Source organism: Ambystoma mexicanum, chromosome 10, assembly GCF_040938575.1.
Source record: "Ambystoma mexicanum isolate Mex_15411 chromosome 10, UKY_AmexF1_1, whole genome shotgun sequence".
Lineage (NCBI taxonomy): Eukaryota > Metazoa > Chordata > Amphibia > Caudata > Ambystomatidae > Ambystoma > Ambystoma mexicanum.
Genome location: NC_090932.1, coordinates 1239344895 through 1239367359, shown reverse-complemented (window position 1 = coordinate 1239367359; position 22465 = coordinate 1239344895). Strand labels below are relative to the sequence as shown.

Here is a 22465-nt window from a genome sequence, read left to right as displayed (position 1 = left end):
AAAAGACTGGGAAATCGGGAACTCAAATTGCGGCAACTGGAGGCATCGTTAATCTGCAAATTTGATATCTTGAAACGTCAAGGTCTCAATATCGATTCTGAGATGTTTGTATTTCTTCGATGACTTCATAGTGATAATGGACACTTACATGAGTATCTTCTCTATATATATCTTGAGTACTAATGATGCACTGACACTTTATATATCTGGTTATAAGATTTTATGTTGCCATTTCAGATCTCTTTTTTTGTCATCTTTGTATACTCTTGTCATTTTGGTCTAGATACACAGTATGTGTGTACCTATGTATCTTCAAGATGTTTTATTAAATATTGTTGCACTTGCACTTTATGCAATGGAGAAAGTTCCATAAAGGTTGCCTCTGCTATTATGCTATCTTTGGATGAGAAGGTTTTTGAATGATGCTTTGGTTTCCTGGAATTATACATAGGTTGTTCATGGTGGGACCATTACCTGGCCAGCTGCTATTTTACAAAAATTGAAACTGCACTTGCACTTTCAATTTTGTTGCTACTTAGCATCATGTTGCTATACAAAAATGCACTTGCACTTTTGATAGTTAGGATCAATTGAGGATGCACATGCACTTTTTGATTTATGCAGTTTACGGTGTTATGCTGCTATATATGACTGCATTTGCACTTTTTTGCATAGAATAACAATGCCTTTTATACAGTTTCAATTTTTGCTGCCTTGAGGATATGCATTTGCACTTTTGTACCAATGTGTGCATCGAGTGTCCTGCAACTTCACACTGGCCACGATTTACATGTCGAATGAATGGTAAGGTCATCTTGATTTCTTGATTGCGTTTGCCAAGTGGACACTATAGGTACTACACCTTCCCTCTTTCGAATCAATACAGCAATATGTTGAAAGGAGAAGGTTACTGCTGCTCGTCTCACGGTTTTAAACGCTTCCCTATGGAGCGTGTAATCTATCCTTGTCATTTCAACAAGGTAAGATTAGTATTGTTGATTTTTTGCGCAATGGCGCTTCTGACACCGATATGCAATAATTTTGAGCAAGTTTGAAAGGAAGGAATAATTAAACAGATTTTCTCCCGCACAGTCCTTGATGCAATGATGTACATGCATTTGCATGTTATTTTCTAGGTTATTCAACCATTATTAACCATGTCTAGGTAGTCATTCCAATATGGTGGTGTATGTTTCCATGTATTTACGTGAATATGAGGTATCATGTGATCGCCGTGCATCCGACGTGCGGGAGGAGTTTGCCGCTCATTCTAACTTCTTTAAAACTCGTTGGTGTCCGTACGAATGTGGAATTTACTAGCCCGAGGAAGCTTGTTAGGACAAGTGAAACGCGTGGCGTCTTCCACCCCATGGGGTGAGTGTTTTTCCAACTTGTCTGCCATATGGGGAGGCACGTGATTTATGCTTACCATCCTTTTGTTTTTGTTGTGTGTTGCACGTATATGAAATAATAAAGAACTGGCCAGGTCTTGTGTGCAAGAGGGTTTCTTGTTTACATGCAGTTTAGCGGGTTTTTGTAGTGTTACAACCCGTCGATTGCATGATATATATTACATGGCCTGCGGTAGCGGCCATGTAGTTATGGTTAAGTTGCTAAACCTATAGGAAGAGCTCTTTGTGGGTGGCTTATAACTTCGCTCCCCCGCACGAATCCTCACCAAACTTTGCAATAAAAGTATATGGCCCACTCAGAATGTTCCTGCAGAGTTTGGGGAGGTTTGCTCAAAGGGGGGCGGGGGGCAAAGTTATAAGGGGGTCCCAAAATGTCTTTGTTCCCATAGAATGAAAGGGAAAAAAAACTTTGCTCATGCCTACAGCCCAAACCGCTGGACGGATTTTCACCAAATTTGCGGCATGAGCGGCGGCTTGGTCCCGAAAGCGTGCTTTTGTTAATTTGGTGTAAATCCGTCCAGTAGTTTTTTTAAACAACCAAAACGTAAGGCAAATAAATTTGGGATATCCATGTCCGCTCCGCGGACACACTTCCCTGTTCACTCTGCGGACAGGACACCGATTGGCTAATAGACTTGCGTCATGTCCGCGGACACACGTTTTCGCCGATTGGTTGGCGTGAAGCGTGAGGTGCGTCAGATTTTTGGAAACGCCCGCCATCTTGGATTCGCGGACATCAGCCGGTGTCCACGGACATCGCAGTAAAAACAGATTAAAAAAACACAACATTGCACTTGTCAAACTTTTCAAATAATCTCTGGGAAGTGAGAGGTGATGAGGATGGGATGGAATATGGCTGCAAGAAGCAAAACATAAATAAATAAATAAATAAATAAATAAATAAATAAATAAATAAAAACACGGGTGTTTTTTGCCACGAAAGTCCGTGAACAGTTTCGATGTTCGCGGGCAGTCCTGAGAAGTTCGGGGACACTTCAGATGTTTGGGGGCAGTTTTTGGATGGCATATAACTTTATCACCACTCAATGAAACTGCATGACATTTTGCAATTATATTCCCATCCCGATTCTGCCTGTGTTTGCAAAGTTTGGTGGGATTCTGTCATGAGGGGGCAAAATTAGAGGGAGGGTCCAAAAATATTGTAAAGGCTTATAAATGTGGTGCCATTTGACAAATCTACACAAAGGTTTGCAAAAAGATTATAGATATAGATGTTTTCGTAAAGTCTGAATGGATTTTGTCAGGTGGGGGCTAGGTTATAAGACGACTGTATGTGCATACATTTGACACTTTTGAAAAAATAAAACATGGGTGGATTTCCAGCAAACTTGCGTAAGGAGCATTGGCAAGGACTCACAAGCATGGTTTTGCAAATGTGCCAGTGTTTTATTATTTGACAAGTGTCATAATGTAGCTACAAACAATAGTGATATACCTTTAGTAATTTAGGGGTAGCCTGTGGCCATGGGCAGTGGCCAGATTGTCCGGGTAATGGAATAAGGTCATGATCCGGATAATCTGGCCATTGGCCATGACCACAAGGGACAAAACATAGGATTAAAGTGGCCATGTCCACCTTGGTCGTTTTAAAAAAAATACTGGATGGATTTTCACCAAATTTGCAAAAGCACGCTTTCAGGACCAAGCCGCTGCTCCTGCGGTTTTTTTTTTGTTGGTGAAAATCTGTCCAGCGGTTGGGCTGTAGGCATGAGCAAAGTTCAGTCTGTGGGAAAAAAATACATTTTGGGACCCCCCCCCCTATAACTTTGCCACCCCTGGACCAAACCTCACACAAACATTGCAAAAAAATTCAGTGGGCCATTTACTTTTTTTGCAAAGTTTGGTGTGGATTCGTCTAGGGGGAGCGAGGTTATAAGCCATCCAAAAAGTGCTCTTACTATGGGATTAGCAATTTACCTATAACTACACTGCCACTACCGTGGCTGTGTAATATTATATATATATATATACACACACACAAGGAAACGGCAGCCAGTGTCGTCGATATTTTTGACAGGATCCAAGAATCCCATTTGAGAGGAGGGAGATGTCCCTGACAGTAGAGCCTCTCGCTCAGACTTGAGCATATGGGTCACAAAGGGGATTGCTCGACTAAGCGCAAGCAGAGGATGGAGTCTGAGGACTTAGACCATCCCTCTCCCACATGAGCAGGGTTGCCCATTGTAGAAGTCCAGCCAGACAAATAAAAGGAGATTCCGGATCTCTTAGGAGGTCTTGATCAATCCGAGCTACAGATCATTTGAAAATGAAAAAAAGCGTTTGACAAAATGGTCAAAGGCCATCTCTGAGCCAAATGACCATGCCTACATATAAAAAATATTTAAAAGTACAGCATCGGCAATCACACACCAACCAGGAAAAGATTATGTTGCTGGGGGACAACACCAAGTGCCCCAAGAAAATCATAGACCGGACAGTCACCATGGCAGGAAAACAATGGCTCTCTTGCGAGAAAACAAACTGGTTCAGAAAGAAATGGATACAGAAATGCTAGTTAACCCTCAAGAGCTAGCAGGTTGGCAGCAATGCACAGTTAGCTTTGTGGGCAAAGCAAATTGCGCCGTTCATATGAGAGATGTAAAGACAGCCATTAAGGTAGATTCTAAATTGGGCAAGCTAGCCTAAACAGAGAGTGGGCTAGAGTCAACTCTGCCCAATCTTTTGCTCCAGAATGTTTTTTATGCTAAGGCACATATGCGGCATCTTCCAGAAGAGATCTTTTGCCACAAACATTTTCTCCAAGGCTAGCCAAAGGGCTGTACTACCAGTAGGTATTAATTTCATTGGGCATAAGGTCCCAAACAAACAGGTCAATGCCCTGTGATAGCTGGAAGGTATGGTGGGCGATGCAAGGTTATGAAGTAAAGGCTCCATTTGATCAAGAGCCAGTTGAGTGGGCAAAGGGTTGGGGTGATGCCTTTAACTTCTCGCTTTCAGGAGTAATCTTAATACGACTTTGTAGCCTGTTGATTAGGTATTCCAGGAGTCCAAGGAGAAAGCTGCAGGTATAATCTAGTCTTGCGGGATACAATGCAATAACTGCCCTGACCATGTGCATGAAGTTAAAGTACAAATAATGTTGGAGCATCCATTGTCCAAAAGCTTTTCCACACAAATCTTCAGACATTGAGCCTTCTACCATTATCCACTGCACTTTAACGTATTACTACGGAAGCCATATAGAGGAGACTTACCTACGAAGTAACTACAGTCCCCACCATTTAGCAATAAGGTCCTTAACAGCGCTAGGCAAAATCTTTCCAGCTGAGCTATATTCTCTTTAGCAAATTCACACTAATACATCTCGTCTAATTTTTTGCTTCCTTCTTTCTACTCCATTTTTCCTTAATCTAATGTATTAATTAATATTTAAGTTACAACAAAGAGCAGGCTAGCTTGCACGTTGAACTAAAATACATAGTTCAAATAATGGAAAACACTTGTATACCAAATATATTGTACCAACTAAGCAATGTGACTATAGTGTTAAGAGTATTCAGCAGAGAGGGAAAGTATCAAAGTCTTTGTACCATAAGGATATTGTAGCCCATTTATTGAGCACGGGACCTAGCTCTGACAAGCAACAGAGTGCTTTACAGAGGTATACAACAATACAGATGCACAACAGAGCACTTTTCAGAGGTAACAGAACAGATATACAGCGGGGGTAGGATACAGAGGAGGGGTGCAGCAATACAGGCTGGTGGGGAGGAGAGGGGCGGATGGCGTCTAACAAGTCAGGAGGTGCAGGGGATGACGTGATAACCCAAGAGGATTGGGGAAGACCACACCTACGTGGAACCAACAATCCTTACACCAAACTGACTAATCCATAACATTCTATGCAGAGTTAGAATCACGTCTGCGTAGAGTGCTTCCATAATATTCCTCACAGATCAAAACACCTCTGTTTCTTAATATTTATTTGAAACCTGATGTACGAGCTTAGTAAAAAAAAAAAAAGAAGAGTATCTAAATAAACAACATTTTCCTGGTATTTGGAAGTATATCTTCGGCAACTCCAGGATGTATATCTTCCATCATTCTCACAGGATGTCATATGACAAGGATTCTTCCTGTCATACTGTGTGGCACTTTCCGGTTTTGAGCACCTCAGTCTTCTAACAGGACTGTTTCCTGTTGCCATTATGATCCTTCGGGGTAGTCCATCTCAAGAGTCCCTTCAGAACCCACTCTTCTTCACAGATGTGAATAGGTCCAGTTCCATTCCTTTGTTCATAATATTCTGTGTGTGACTATTTACATTTCACTCTGTACCTCTCCCATAATCATGTTTCCGCCAATATGCTTTTTACCCACGAGGGAGTCAATTTGTTTAGTGGTGGTCTACCTCTCCGAGTGTATAACGGTTCGACTTCAGTTGCTGCATGTGGGGTAACCCTGTACGCATTCAAAGTTTTCTTCAGAACTTCTTTAAACAGCAATGAGCTAGCCAGTGCTAACTGAATGGAGCCCTTTATAGCTCGGTTCATCCTCTCCACTATTCCATTTGCAATCAGATGGTACAGTGCTGGCTGAGAGCGCCTTATCCCATGCTCTCACAAGAAGTTTTGCATCCACTCTGAAACAAACTGTACCCAGTTATCCGTGATTCTATGTCAAGTCCGGAGGCAAGCATTATGCTTCAGCTTCTTTAATTCTACTCTTCAGCACTTTCAACAAAAATAACTGAAAATTAGCTTACTTTTTCATTTTTTTCTTTAAACTACATTTCCCTCTTATCACACTCGCTTTTATAGTCCATAACACTTCCCATCCATAGACTAACAGTCACATCCTGTCCTTTGCACCACCTCTTCTTTTCCTGCACTTCAGCAAATTAAGTACCCTCTTTCTGTAGAGCGTTTATACACCCATTTTAAAAAAGAATCCAAGATCTGTAAAGTAACAAGCTTTAATGGCTAGGCTAACAATGCAATTGTCTAAAAAGGGGCAAACAGAGTGCATAATTTAAGCACAACTTTAATTAACCGTCGCCGGGAAATGGTCTTCGCGCAGTGTTCGTGTGACATATCGCACTGACACCGCAATAAGAGCTGAACGGAGCCTGTCCTTTATTAAAGGTGCGATTGGGGTTCCGTTCAGCTTGACGGAGCGAAGGCGAAAGAGTTGCCCTCTTACCCCCACCTTTCAGTAGAAGGAACCAACTCTACACGAGTCGCATATGCGACCACACAGAAAAATTATGCTGCCGATCTCCAGAGTGCGTGCAGCATAATAAACGGTCCAAAACCATTAAAAAGAATAACACTATCATCGCGTAAGCATTAATTACCCCAGCACAGTGCTAACGACCAACATTACTAGCGTTCAGCTCTGCACGTTAAAGAAACTCTGGAATAGAGTACGGTGGCACAAGCAGGCTACAACTGCACTAAACATAGTTAGTAAACTGCAAGCCACTAAACATAAAGCACACCAACGACAGTGGGCATGCACTTAAACCTGCTCGTACAGGTATCTGGCACACAGCACCCAACCAATTCTGAAAATGTCAGATTATGAATGGGAAGAATAAGAGGTGCAAGATCTAGCGCTTAGTTTTAAAGAAGGTGCTAGGGAACTTGTTGCTCAATGCAATGTCAGAAGGGGTTAAAAACCCTTTCAAGAAAGGCTGGCTACATTAGAACCGTTTTATTATTGTGTATTATGTGTAAAGTTTGTACGTTTGTACTAAACTATATCACATTAATAATAAAATAAAATTAGAACCGTTTTTGGGTCAGAAACAGCCAAGCACCAAATCCACCACAGAAAGCACGTCCACAAGGGCTACCAGTAAGAAGAGGCCTTGGGGGAGTAACAAGACCCAGAAGAGGAAAATCTCTTCGACTCCACCAGGTCATCACTATGGAGCAGATATGAAGGTCCCAGAAGCAGCTGATGCATTTAGTAAACTAAGGAGCGCCTTCTTGCAGCGATCACCATGCCATGCCTCCAGACCCCCTCCCCCAGGGGAAGAGAATATGGGTGACATGGAAGCAGAATCCTCTGAAGAGCCGCCAGAGGCTGCAGCCTCATCACAGGAGGACGACAAGCCAGAGGAATAACGGGCAGAGCACACAGGTGGAAAAGGAGCCCGGAAAGAAAAACACCTTGGAGGAACTGGAAATATCACACCTAGACTATATTAGAAAACCAAGCCATTAGGGCTGGCAGCCATCACCTAGGGTAACAGAAAATATGGCGCAGAGAATTAGGAAAGCATTTGATAAAAGACACGAGACTGCAAATGAGAGCTGAATGCCCATGCCCATCCACACTTAACAGGGAAGGTACCCGAAGCAGCAGAACTAGACCCCAAGATGCTGGCATTCGCCACCAAGTAATCTAAAGACCTGCAAAAAGGAATGGACAGGCCATGGAAAAGTTGCCAAGAAAAAGTCCTGGACCTCACAGGACCACTAGCCATAATAATGGACCTGGCGGAGAGAGTTAGGGATACGGGAGAAGAAATAGACCCAGACACCCTGGCTAGCTGGGCTCAGGGGCAGTCTGGTTACTGGGAAATGCTAACTGCGCAATTTCCTCCAAAAGGAGAAGAGGATTCCTCCTAAAGATAGACGCAGAATTGAGCGATCTCAACAATTACAAAGCAGGCAAAGGAGCACAACGTCTGCTCTTCGGAGAGGCCTTTGGCAAAGAAATGGGCAGATTCATAGGTACTTACACTTAGTTAGAAAAAGCACAAGCCTCAATTAGAAAGATTTTCCCAAGTAGTTTTTGCTGGGCCCGGCTGACAGAAGTCGCTCGGCCAGTCAATACCAATCAACAAGAAGACCTCAAGGAAAAAGAGCACACTACTGGAAAGTAAGACAACTCCTCCCCGGCCAGGGGAACGTTGCCCAGAGGGCGTAGGAGCAGAGAAGCCAGAAGAGTGCATAGTGCAAGCACAGGTGAGACAAATTACTTAGCCGCCGGTAGGGGGCAAGACAAAACAGTTCTGGCAGAACTGGTGTGTGCTTTCCAGCAATGCCTGGGTGCTGCAAACAATACAAGGGTTGCCGATAGACTTCACGCAAACGCCAGAGCAAGAGATGTACCCGCGCCCCTTAATCATGTGTCGCACAGAACAAAACCTCCTTCACAGCGAGATCGAACTAGCAAACAAGCAAGCTATCGAGCTATGCCTCCAAGTTCTCAAATTTGTAAGCAACATGTTTCTGGCCCACAGGAAAGAGAAAGTGAGCCCACTTATAAAAACTTGAAAGAGTTAAACAGTAGGGTCAACTACAGACATTTCAAAATGGAAGATATCCATCAGCTAAGCCACATACTAAGAAGGGGACTGGCTATCGTGGATAGACCTAAAAGACACCTACCTCACCATACCCGTAGAAACCTCCTATCAGCCCTTTCTCACATTCATGTGGGGAGGGCAATTATGGCAATTCAAAACAATGCCATTCGGCCTTGCGTCTGCTCCCTGGGCTTTCACCAAGCTTATGAGACCAGTGGCTGTGGCCAGAGAGAGAGAAAGGGATTGGCTTAATTATTCTGCTAGCAGACAAGGACACACTGAGGTATCATAACATCTGGGGGAAGCGACCTCTTGACATCGCTAGGCTTCCTGATCAATCAAGAAAAATCAGTCCCAGCACTGACGAAACAACTGGATTTTCTGGGTTTTGTGGTAGATATGAAAAGCGGCGTTGGAACTTCCAGTGAAAAAAATCCAGATATCAAGAGAGTGATCAGAGCGTGTCTCGACAAACAGACGAGTGCTGGAGAAGATAGGTCTGCTAGCATCCTCTAATCAAGCCATATGCCAGGTGCTCTGCGTCTGTTTTGTTGGCAACATCGTAAAATCTAGCATGATTAAGCTGCATACTAGAGTCAGTGAGGAGGATCAGTTGGATGGGGTCTTAAATTCCTTGGGGGGAGCATAAATAGACAAGGTTACGTCTCTAGAGATCATATTGAACAAACTGGGAACTAACGTGCATGCTGTGACAATGTTAGGGCCCGGCACATTATCCAAATGTTCTACTGAAGTGGAGTGTGGTACCGAAGGCACTACAGAGTTCTAACTGCTGACCATTTAGTGAATAGTCATGAGGAGGGTTATGGGTTAACAATGATGTTAGTGTACTGTTCAAGGCAATTTCACCCAACTGGTTCACCTTAGGAAGTACTTCAGGTAGAAGGCCCATTTTCAGATATTTTTCAACAATTGAAGCAGTATTTTTGGAAAACATTCCAGTGCGTGGAAAAGTGTCTGCTGCAGCTGATTCTAGGTGTTTATGTGCAAAATGAAGTGAGAGCCCAATAAAAGCAGAGATTAGGAGTGCTCAGCCCGACAATACCCGTACGATAACCAGCCTTTGTAAAGCGCCACTGAAGGAAATAATTTGCTGCTGAGCAACTAGGAAAATGAAGTTCAAAAACTACAGGCAGCACATTGCGCGAGAGGTAGAGCGAGTGAAGAAATTAACTTGACTCCCATTAGGCTAATGAGCAAGTTCAACTAAGCACAAAGCCAGTCTGCGAACGCAAAAACAGTAAGGCTCAGAATAATTTAAAAAATAATTTCACATCATGCACCCAGTTAAACAAAATTCAGTCAAGCAAAGGTAATGCTGGTATCGAGTAAGGGCCGGAAGGAATTACCTTTATCTTAGCTTAAAGGACAGACTCATTCTTCCTACATCTTGTATCCTCATTTAATGGAGTAACCGCAGCTATGCTTAGTGGCATGCATTCACGAATATCAATTTAGGACCACAGAATATCGCCCAGCAGGGGTGTCACAACTGCTCATTGCGCGTAGGAAGCCTTACAAGGCAGTAGCTACAGCCATCATCGCAAGATGGATTTGTCAAATCATGCAACCAGCAGGGATTGATCCTACTCAGTTTGGGGCGCATTCAGTGAAAGGTGCTATGGCATCCAAAACATTCACAGTGGGGTGGCCCTAGGGGACATCTTATGTGCAGCGGACTGGGCCAGCAACTGCGCGTTTAAAACTTTGTATTTTAAACCAGTGAGCAAACAGTGTTCAAGAGCTTTGGACAAGCATAATGCTCGCCTCTGGTCTGGACACAGAATGAAGATTTCCCCTGCATACTGCGCAGGGAGTCTTGATTCTATTAAAGACAGAGGCAAGCATTAATTTCCCACCCCGCACATGCACTGCATTTCATTATGTTTAACAACCTATTTCTCTAATATTGTATAGGGCAGCGCATTTTCCACCCTAATGATTTTCTTTCTGGTTTGACAGGAGATGACGAGAAGAGTGGATGAGCAAGAGGTGCAGCTGAGTCTGTCGGGAGCAGGTGGAATCGATATTGGAGGTTATTGCGATGGTTGAAACGGTCTGGGAATGGACTTTAGTTTGTTGGTTTAACAGTTTGAAGTTATGGATCAGTTCAGAGCATCCAAAGAAGAGGTGGGGCAAAGGACAGGAACGGTTATGACTACAAAAGGGAGTGCAATTAGATTGAAACTGCTGAAGAGTAGAACTAAAGAAGCTGGAGCTCAATGCTTGCCTCTGCATCTTTAAAGTCAATCTCTCTCTAGTTGCAACGCTTCCCATCATCACGTCACACTCCACCAATTTGGACGTATAATGTACGAGTACAAAATGTATATTTGTGCTTCCAGCAATTTGAATGGACCGACAATGTCCATTGCTAGTTGGCTCCAGACCTACAGGTGCCTCCTTAGGTTGTAGTGGCACACCCTTGGATTTCTTGGTGGTGTTGCAGTGCTTGCAGGGATGACATTCCTTCACCAACTCCTCAACTTCTCCCAACAAACTGGGCCACCAATATCTTTCATGGATCCTACGTTTGGCCATTCTCCTCCCTAGATGTCCTTCTGCGGTAACATAACGAGCGTCTTCTCCCCAGGGATAGTGGTGTTATCAGCATCCTTCATCTGAAATCTCCTGACATACTTCAACATATTCTGGCACATCATGATCAATATTTCTTCAGGGTTCCTAGTCATTGCATCGAATTCCTACCATCGACATGCATGCATTTTGAAAAGAAAAGTTTAATGGGGGGTTCCCCCAACCAACCCCCCTTTTTTTAACCTTTAAAACCCATTATAATTAAACTAAACCCTTTACCTTTAAAAAAATGCATCCAATGCTTTTTTTTTAATGCAATGATTTCGAAGTTAAGGCATTCGATGGTATTGCATTCGATCCAATGACCAGATACCTTTCTTCAGCCTTCTTGTATCCCTTTCCGCAGGAAGTTGGTTTCCTTCTCGTCTTCCGCGGCTTTCAACCACTCTTCTGCAGTGAAGCTCATCGGTAGGATCGATTCTTGTTCATCTGCACCCAGCGAGTCTATCAAATCTTTTTCTTCGCCATCTTTCCCTACTGGCGGTAGTCGCTATAGAAAATCTGCAGTATAATTTCTCTTGCCTGGTGTGTACACAACCCTCACATTGTACTGCATTATATCCAACACATTGTCATGTTTTGTGTTAAATACGTGAATAAGTAAGTGGCTTGTGATCAATCCAGACCCCAATAGGTAGACCCCAAATTACGTACTCAAAAGTCTCAACCAAAATATTCCTAAGCCATCCTTCTCAATCACGGAATATCTTCTTTCTGAATCTTTGTGTTCTAGATGAAAACACAATGTCACTTTCCCTTTTTCTTGAATTTGCATTAAGGCTGCACCAAGGTCTTCACTGCATTGGGATCTACCGTTATAGTACGCACAAACATCTGCAATGTTGCAGCACAATTTCATGCTTTGTATTCTCGAATTCTGCTCGACACACATAGTTGTCCATTCAAACTTATTGTATTTCTTCAAACTTGCTCTCATGTTGGTCGTTTGTCCTGCCGGCATAATGGTACACACATTTTGAGCAGTATTCAGACAACCCAAGGAAACACCGTAGTTGTTCCTTGTTGGAAGGGGGTGATAGCATATAGTCTTATAGGTTTTTCTTCAGCCTGATACCTTCCTCACTAATCGTGTCCCCCAAGTACTCAACTTCGACATTATCTTGCATTTTTCAAACTTGAGAGTTAGAGCTTTGTTTGTCAAAATGTTTAACATACTGCGTTATTCTTCGTCTTGTCCTGTAACGAGAATGTTATCTTAGAAAAAGTAGAGACCAGCCAGCCCTCACCACCCCCAAACAAATGTTGCATCAACAGTCGGAACACTGCAGCAGCAGACGCTAGCCCAAAAGGCATGCTTGTAAATCTTTACAAAGCTGTCGGTTAAAGCGCCTTGGAACCTTCCTCCAACTCGATTTGGGGGTAGGCTGATAAGTCATGGGTGTTAAAATACTTGGCTGGCTTCATCGTAATAAGCATTTGATTGATAAAGCAAGTAAGACTGCAAGGAGTAGCCAGAACAATTCATCATTGAACCCTGGCGGAAGGTACAGTCTGCCTTACATCCTCCGTCAGTGAAGGAAGGCCAGGACTTCCAAAGAAGGAAACAAGATCCCTCCCTGAAACATCTCCCAGGGAACAGAGGGAGATACTAAATCCAGAGGACCCTCCAGCAGCTCCAGAACTGGTTCCCAGCCAGCACACTGTGTGCCCTGCTAGGCTCTGCGCCAGGCTTCCTAGTTGGGAAGTGCCATAGAGTCCCTAAACCCTAAACCAAAGACAAGGCAGCTGCCTGCAACACACTCCTCAGCTTTGGATCCTCAGCCTCAAAGGCTGACACAAGCCCAGTGAAGAACCTGGGAGAAGTGCATTGACTAGTATCTACCGACGTTCGCCATTTTCGAGGCAGTCAACTCTAGCTGCAATCGACTGCAAGGTTGACTGTTTTTACTCTGCAGTCGCTTACATACATTTGTATCGACCAGTGCTTCAGAACCGCCAACCAGCACTGAGACAACGATTCCTGACCCCGAGCCACTTTGTAGGCCAGCCTGCAGCTGTTCGTGGAGCTTTGTTTGCTGAACTGTCTTGCCGCACTGTCTTGCCGCCCGATACACGCAGCCGACTCCCATCTTGAGTCACAGAATCCTGCAAAGCGCACTGAAGCCGTCTCCAACCTGTCAAGCACCAAGAATACCTACAGCACAAGGTACATTATGGTTCTGCCCCCATCCCCCGGTCCTTCTCCGAAGGCCCCTAGAGACATTAAGACCCATTGTTCCCCTTGTGCTGAAAGCAAGTATCCTTGAACTGTTGCGATGATTTCCTATACAGAGCACCATCCTGTCAGTATCCAGCGTGCATCCTGTTTCCTTCTTTAAAACAGTCTGTCCTCTGCATTCCATTACAGGGTGGGTTGTATTTCAAAGTGTTGCTAGAACTGTCGGTTGTGATAATAAAGTACATATTTTTATACAACCTTGACTGGACAGTCCCTTTTATCATTGGGTAATAATTGCATTTTCGCTTTGTTGCAACTAACCAACGATCTGTGGCCTTTCAGAGATAAGCCCACCGTGTCACCCACGTTACCAAAACTGGACAGAGAGGTTTATAATTTGCTTGCATTCCAATCTGTGCAGATCCCTTCTGGTGTACTAGAGGTGTGGGGCTGATTTATGGTTTAGAAACAGATATTTATCCCTGGACCACTGGTGCTCCAGAAGTTGATTCGTCCCACTCACTATGACAATTGGTGCCAACCACTCATATGACTCAATGTGTTCAATTATGCCATTCTTGTGTCGTTACGAGCTCATTCATCAGTTCCTCCCTTGTCCCCATCGGACTAATCCTAACCTAATGGACATATGAAGCAAAGAATGAGAACAGAGCTACCCCCCTCCCTCTTGTATCTAGATCTTGTGTCACCAAACAGCAAGATTTAGATCTAGAAGCACTGGAAAAGAAGATCAAAGAATCAACAAATTCAAGATGCCAAACTTAAGCTAGAGAAAATAGAAGAATAAAACAAGAAGTTTAAACAATTTCACATGGAGAAAATGGGAAATTGAAAAAAGGACATAGTAACCTACAAGGAGGAAAAAACGTATCCATATCTAAACACCGTTTTTTATACTGAACAAAATAAAGCAAATGGCTCAAGATTTCAGAGCCGAAATGGCGCCCCTCCGAGGAAGACATTTGTCACTTTTATTCGGAACCCTCAACACCACTAGTGTGAGCAAATCGGACAATAGAAATGAAGCACCATCCACCTCGGTACTCACCACACCAAGTCTGGAAGCCCAACAGTTTATTTATTTATTTTTTTCCCCCGCAGATGAGGAGGCAGAGAAAGAAACAGAAGACGCCACCAACAGGGGCCAATGGCACAGCGGGGTGGACCAGGAATGGTAGCACCCATCTTTATAGAATATCAGCTATCACTACAAGAAGTAAAAAAAATACAGCCTTGAATTTTGCCCCTACCACAAGAGCAGACCATTTTACGACTAAAGCTTTACTGAGACGCTTTTTCAGAGTAGTTTACTACATTTTCCTTTTTTTATAACAAACTCTGAAACAGATGGAGCCACTAGGAAGGAGGTGAGCACCAATGGTCTAAAATCACCCTCTACCTTATCCCCCCGTTCTGCCATGTGTCCCGACATACTTACATTTGAGAACAGAGTACTTCACGAGTCCAAGAAATGTTTATCCAGCATCAAGAGACAATCTGAACAAGAATGAAAAGGAGGCAATACACTAGCGGAACAACAATCAAGACGTAATAAAACCCGCGACAAATGAGGTGGAATAGTCTTATGGAAACAGGACTACAGCGAAGAGACGCTAAAACTGCTCGACAAGATCACTACAAGCGACTAGACATGAACCCAACTGAGAGACTACAACAAATGATCTTCAGCTTAATGAAACATGCATTCCTGGAAGGCTGGATTGATGAAGATGAGAAACAATTCCTCAACATCTCTCAACCGGTAACTGGCGTTTTACATTCTAACCAAGGTTCATAAAAATACATCACGGCTAACTGATAGAACCAGCATTTCAGTGACTGGCTCAGTACTGGAACCACTTTCCCAATACTCGTACTCGAGACCCTTTGTTATAAAAATGAAATAGTACATTTGTGACTCTACACAAACGGTTAACGCGTTATCCACCTTGAACATTGAAAGGGAGGTTAGCTTAGTAACATTTGATGTAGAAGCACTTTATAAAAGAATCCCCCAAGCTGCTAGTATAGAAGTCGTGTATTTATCTGGACGAGAGCACAGAGTTCCTACAGATTTCACATTGTCATGTATAAGAATGGCTCTTACAGAAAACGTTTTCCTCTTTGAAGACACACCATTCAAACAGATAAATGGTATCAGCATGGGAGCGACCTTAGCTCCAGACATAGCAAACTTGTACATGGACAACTTTGAGAATCAGTTCCCTTACCAAGGCATCAATCCACTTTTGACACATGTGAAGATCTGGAGGCGTTACATCGACGAAGTTGTGATGATTTGAAATGGTACCCTTACTGACCTCAACTCCTTCCTGAAATGGCTCTGCAAATTGGACCCGTTCTTGAAATTCACGATGACGTACAACCTCCACACAGTTCCTTTCCTAGGCCTATTGGTCATGAAAACTAATCAGTGGACAATTAAGACAACTTTTTTCCGAAAACCAACAGACACCTTACTACACTACAAGCTTCCTCCCATATGGACAATTTCTTCGAATAAGAAGAAACTGTTCCCAGACAGGGGAATTTGTTAAACATGCAGGAATTGGGAAAACATGCAGGAATTTGGGAAAAGAAATGAGCGAGGCTAACACTGCACAAAGAGAAGATCAGCAAGAAAAAGAGGGAGGCATGTAACAAGAGAATCCTGTCTGACAGTACGACATCGAGTACAAGAAGAACGCATTACATGTATCTCCACTTACAGCCCAATCAGTAATGCACTAAAAGAAGTCATTCTTAAAATTGGAACATCATACATAGCCCCGATTTTGCTCCACCCAACCACGGTTTGTATTCAAAAAGCCTCAGAATCGTAAACAAATGCTTGTCCATAGTTGTGAGCAAAAATGTCCAGAATCTACAGTTCTGGTGGCCTACCATCAATTGTAGGTCACAATAAAAGTGGCAGCTGCTCAGTGTACCCCCAAACAAGAAATATAAGAGTGTGGACTTGTATGACCTCACCTGGGAATACAAAGATTACACTAAATGTAAAACCACATGGGCCGTATATATGTCATATGTATGTGCAGCCCTTCTATACATCGAAGAAAAGAAGAAAAAAAAGGGAAATACACCAGAGGATCTGCGAGCACAGATCATGCTTGAAAAATCAAGTCCCTGAGAAAGCCATGGTAGAGTATTTTCAGGCATAAAAGAGAACAACTTAATCTGGTTTGTGATCCAGACAGTACCCCCATTATCCAGAGGAGTTGGACGAGATCTGCGTTGCTTGAACACCACGAGTTCCAGAAGTTGAAAAAGGCTTTAACATAAGCTGGATTTTATTCATCCTACAATAAACTCTGTTTGGCACACCAAAAACAGCTAAAAACACACATATTGCCTGCTAGCAGGGCTCGCAAAATCTACTAGCCCACTAGCATTGGCAAGTAGTTTTTGTACCATTTGCATGATACTCCACCTTTCTGGCGAGTTTGGGGATGTTAGAAACCTATTTTCCATTTCTTGCAAACGCTGCGCATGCTTGAAAGCATTGTACCAAATGGGTAGTGTGCTTATGGCGACATGCACCATTTTATAAAAAGCAGTGGTAAATATTTTGTCACCAGTCACCTTGGACCAAGTGCATTTCTCTTATGTGGATTATGTAAACTAAGGAACTCGCAGGTCTAGGTTTCTTTTTTTAAAAATTAAGAACTTGCAAGGCCTCTAAGGCAATAATACTAACAGAAGACTATGAGATTGCTGCACCACCATCGTGCCTGTGAGCAACAGTATGGTATTTTAGTGTAATGCACCCCCTCACCCCAATCGATGCCAGAAATATTCTAAATTGTCATCAAAATATGTATACTTGGTTGGTCCCAATACACGCGGCGGAGCCATTGCATGATCTTTGATATGCGACCCATTGCTATTGTGATTAGAAATAGACTGAACTTGTTTGACTCGTGAACAATGCGTAAAAGAATACTAGTACTGCCCTATTATGTACCCCCAACCAATGGCCTCTGATACTCAGAGAGCAGAAAATTGTGAGAATACATAGTAGTCACATTATAGTGTTAGGTCAAAATACAGGCAGCATGACCATTATCACTTGGTTAATTATATGCACCGATGCCCGTAAGGAGTAATAGGATAGCACACTACCTATACGAGGATGCTCTACCATCAACATGATATTGGATCGGTATAATTCACCCACATTGAATTGGGAAGTACACCGATCATTCACAAACCAGGTAGATTTGCCTGGTTGGAATATACGCAGTGGCTTCCCCATGGGCCACCTTGCATTTATATTGTATAAAGAAACACACTGAAATTATTGTTAATGACAGATATACGTTTGAGCAACAAGAACTGGCAAACAATTCACAGAGAGAACTCCATCACCCCTAAACAAACACTTTGTGAAAGTCACTTACACCAGAGCAGGGTGTGTGGAGTAGCTGCACAGCAGTTACTGCGTCTGCTAGCATTGCAGAGCCTGAACCGTACCGTAAATAAGCTTCGGAGCAGCTACTGTGCCTATGCCAACAACAGACTGCCCCGTGTAATTTCAAAACCAGATGTTGAGAAAATAACGTACTCACAACATTTAATTTAAGCAAGTGATAAGTGCAGCACAAGGAATTACAGCTTCAACGTGCATTCCTAGAGGTTGCAAAAGGACTCCACTTATCAATATAACAACAAAGGGGTGAGAATGTCTAAGTTGATGGATGCTAAAAGAAATGCATATAAAATTCACTACAAGAGCTGGATCGCATGCACTCACCTGATGCTAGCTGGAAACTGGACATGAGCGTTTCGTGAAGGGTAGTGCCTAGTTCCCATTCGAGAAACAGACCATAACAAGGAACGCCCCACTTCATCACTTGGGCTGCTCTGCATCACGTGGGTTTCAGCGTCCGCTTCATCACGTGGGCTGCACTGCATCACGTGTGATTCAGCGTTCACGTCATCATCATTTTTGCACCAGCTGGAAGGCAAGGCATTGCGAGAGTGATTCCTCCTTTGCAAAGCACATTTCGTATTGTTATTTGGTTTCTGGTACGTCTTAACGTTTTCTCTTGCTGATTGTTACTTTAATGCAGAGCGGCAATATTGAGAAGGGAGTATTTCTGTGTATTTTGATGATTTATAATGTGCATCAAGGATGAGATTTATTCAAACTACAGGCGGATTCCGGTTTTTTCCGTTATTTCAGTGTATTTTGGGGATATGCAGCGTGCATCACAGGGGTGAGGCAATATTCGGGAAGGGGTATTGTGTATTTTTTGGGGGGGGGGTTGTAATGTTCATTGGTTGAGATTTACTTAAAGTACAGGTGGATTCAGTTCGTTTTGGGGTTTTCTCATGCAGATGTGCGACTTGTGTTTTATGGAGTGGGGATGGGCACAGTGCGTTTCTCCTTTCCCAATGGGACTTCCACAGTAACGGCGAACAGTTGTCCTCCCCGTTGGAGGGGGAGGAAGTGATTGGAGGATTTGGTATGTGCAGCAGATGGGGATATGTGTCTTATGCAGACAGACCCATTTGGGTACGAATTTCTAGCATAACTGTTCAGTTATTTATTTGGCATTCCCCGGGGAGGGGGTTTTCATTTACCCCTTTGCAGGGCTGAAGTCAAGGGTACACGCGGATGGACAGAGTCCACCCACTTTTTTCAGAGGGTGGACTCAGTCCTCCCCATCTAAAATGAGAAACATTGAATGTCCTCTTTGAATTTATGAATTAAAGCCGACCGAACCGCAGCCGTCAGGGGTGCAGGCCAGACACTTCCCTACTGCACAATATAACCTGATGAAAAATAACAAATGAAGTTGAAATGTCCCATTTTGGTACTGCAAGTTCTAAGGAAAACATTTGTATTGGCTCTTGAAGTTTAAAACATGCACATCTTTTACGGTTTTCAAAAACACTATTCGAAGAAAATATCCTCTCTTGGTTTTGTATGTGTGTTGTGTTTATGAAAGGCAAATTCATCTTGTGCAATTTGCGTGGATATACAAAGCCAATTTAATGTGCATATTTCACCTTGATATGCTAATTTCTGGCACGTCACATCCCAGTGCATTTGTTGAGTACCTCCACTCTAATTTTTAGGACTTGACCCCTGCCCCTTTGCAACGTGGCACAGGACTTCACTGAAGGACACGCACAGTGCTTATATGAATGTTAGCATGTTCCACACTTAGATGTATTTCTCGATATGAATGTTAGCATGTACCACACTAAGGTGGAATTCTTAACCTTAGTCTGCGTCACACCTAGACAGGATTATGAATGTTAGCATGTACCACACTTAGATGGATTTCTCGATATGAATGTTAGCATTTACCATAGTTGGACGGAATTCTTGACTTTAGTCTGCATCACATCTAGACAGGATTGTGAATGTTCGCATGTACCACACTTGGATGGAATTCTTGACTTTAGTCAGCATCACATCTATACAGGATTATGAATGTTAGCATGTACCACACTTAGATGGAATTCTTGACTTTAGTCTGCTTCGCATCTAGACAGGATTATTAATGTTAGCATGTACCACACTTAGATGGAATTCTCAATTTTAGCTTGCGTCACATCTAGAGAGGATTATGAATGTTAGCATGTACCACACTTAGATGGAATTCTCAATTTTAGCCTGCGTCGCATCTAGATAGAAATGTGAATGTTAGCATGCGCCACACTAAGATGAAACTGTGAATGATAAGTGCAACAACCAAATGGAATCATGATCACTAGTCTTCCTCACATCTAGACAGAATTTTGAAATTAGCAAGCACCACACACTCGGATGGAATAGTGAATGATAGCAAGCATCACACCTAGACATAATTTCAAGGACAGAAAGGCCAACTAACCAATCCACTAACAATTTCATCCCTCTGCATACACCTCTCAAACTCTAACCAAACACAACCACAAACCTAAAACGCAGCCATCCGCACAAACTTCACTACACTGCAACAACAAAACAAACCGCACATAGACTTCCACAACAGCACGCAACGACTACCGACCGTAAAACACCCCAAGCCCAGCCGATGGACCCACCGGGCTGAGGCTGCCAAAAGCAAATCACTGCTCTCTTGCACTTTTCCAGCTTATTCCCACTAACTCACACCCCCTCCCTCTTCAGAGCGCCAGGGGACCACTACGGTTGTGATAGTGCACGGTACAAATATCCTTTAACATTAACAAAGTGTGGAAGAGAAGGCTAAACGGTAGCGACTAGTTCCCATCCGAGAAAAGGACCATAGCAACGGCCCACCCCCTCTTCTTCATGTGACCTCTGATGTCATCCGTGTGATTTCCGGAGCAGTGAAGTGGTTTTGGAGCACGTTCAGTGAGCGGGCTGGGGCTGAGCGGGAATTCTGAACGCTCTGACTGCCGGTGCATGTGCAACCGGACCCTGCCAGGCTTTGGCTTGCAGCGAATGGGCTGGGCATTTTCCTTGGGGTACCGGTAGCGTTTCTACGAGACCCTGAGCGGCAAGGCTCTGGCTGCCAGGTTGCAGGAACAGCAGCAACCTGTGTGCTCTTGGCTGGCTGTAAATACAATTTGCATTTTCTTCCAGATGCCGTGAACGTTCCTGCAAGACACCCAATTTCGATAGGGGAGCGGGAAATTATTTACTTTAAAAATCATGCTCATCTATTCAACATGAAAGGTATGGAGGGCTAAGAAAAGGAACAGGGAGACAGTGTATGATGTTGTTTAACTAATCAACGGGGGCTAATGGAGTGATTTAATGTTTCATGAGGGTGTGATTATTCGGATGGGTGGTTCTATCTGCGAGTGATTCGGGATTGGCACACAGGCATCTGTTGCAAGGGGGAAGGGGCATTTTGCTATTTGGAGGGAGGATGGGGCATTATGGTATTGGTCAATACTAGAGGGAGGGATTGGGCATCTTGGTGGGGTCTGAATGGTTGGATAGGGGCATGCTGGTGTGGGTCTGTCGGGATGGGGCACATTTGTGTGGATCTAGAGAAAGGGGGCACATTGGTGTGGGTCTGGAGGGAGGGATAGGACATAGTGGTGTGGGTCTGGGGGAGGGCTAGGGACAGTGGTGTGGGTTTGGGGTGAGGGTTGGGGTACATTGGTGTGGGACTGGGGAGGGATGGAGGACATGGTTGTGTTTCTGGAGGGAGAGATGGAGCACAGTATGTCTGGAGGGTGGCATGGGTCATCTGGGTGTGGGTTGGGAAGTGGGACAGGGCATCTTGGTGTGGCTCTGGAGGGAGGTGGTGGGGGCACATTGGTGTGGATCTGGGCAGAGGGATGGTGCACATGGGTGTGTTTCTGGAGGGAGAGATGGGGCACAGTGGGTCTGGAGGGTGGCATGGGTCATCTAGGTGTGGGTTGGGAAGTTGGACGGGGCATCTTGGTGTGGCTCTGGAGGGGGTTGGTGGGGGCACATTGGTGTGGCTCTGAAGGGAGGTGGTGGTGGCACATTGGTGTGGATCTGGGCGGAGGGATCGTGCACATGGGTGTGTTTCTGGAGGGAGAGATGGGGCACAGTGGGTCTGGACGGTGGCATGGGTCATCTAGGTGTGGGTTGGGAAGTGGGACGGGGCATCTTGTTGTGGCTCTGGAGGGAGGTGGTGGGGGCACATTGGTGTGGGTTTGATGGGAGGGATGGGGACATATTGGTGTGGGTCTGGAAGGAGGGGATGGGGCATATTGGTGTGGGTCTGGGCGGATGGGAGCATACTAGGATGGGTGGTTTTAGAGGGGGTTGGCTTGGGCTATCTGCATGTGATTCAGGATCGGCACATTGGCATCTGATGCAAGGGGAAGGGGCATCTTGCTATGTGGAGGGAGGATGGGGCATTATGGTATTGGTCTAGAGCAGGGGTGCACAACTGATTTTGACAGAGGGCCTGAAGTACCTTACATGATGGGTATAGTGGGCTGAAA

At 44.0% G+C, this 22465-nt stretch overlaps 2 protein-coding genes across 4 annotated transcripts in view; one reads left to right on the top strand and one right to left on the bottom strand.

Moving 5' to 3' along the window:
• The window catches only part of SPRING1 (SREBF pathway regulator in golgi 1), a 196725-nt gene extending 178281 nt beyond the window's left edge, over positions 1-18444 (bottom strand). The window contains exon 1 of one of the 2 annotated variants that reach the window (XM_069619216.1): positions 18309-18444. The gene's annotated coding sequence lies outside the window, so the exon portion shown is untranslated. Of the gene's footprint in view, positions 1-18123; positions 18209-18308 lie in introns of those variants that run through there. The other variant, XM_069619217.1, reaches the window with a different exon arrangement.
• Positions 18445-18495: 51 nt separating this feature from the next.
• Positions 18496-22465, top strand: part of RNFT2 (ring finger protein, transmembrane 2) — a 594232-nt gene continuing 590262 nt past the window's right edge. For both annotated transcript variants that reach the window (XM_069619214.1, XM_069619215.1), the window contains exon 1: positions 18496-18583. The gene's annotated coding sequence lies outside the window, so the exon portion shown is untranslated. The remainder of the gene's footprint in view (positions 18584-22465) is intronic.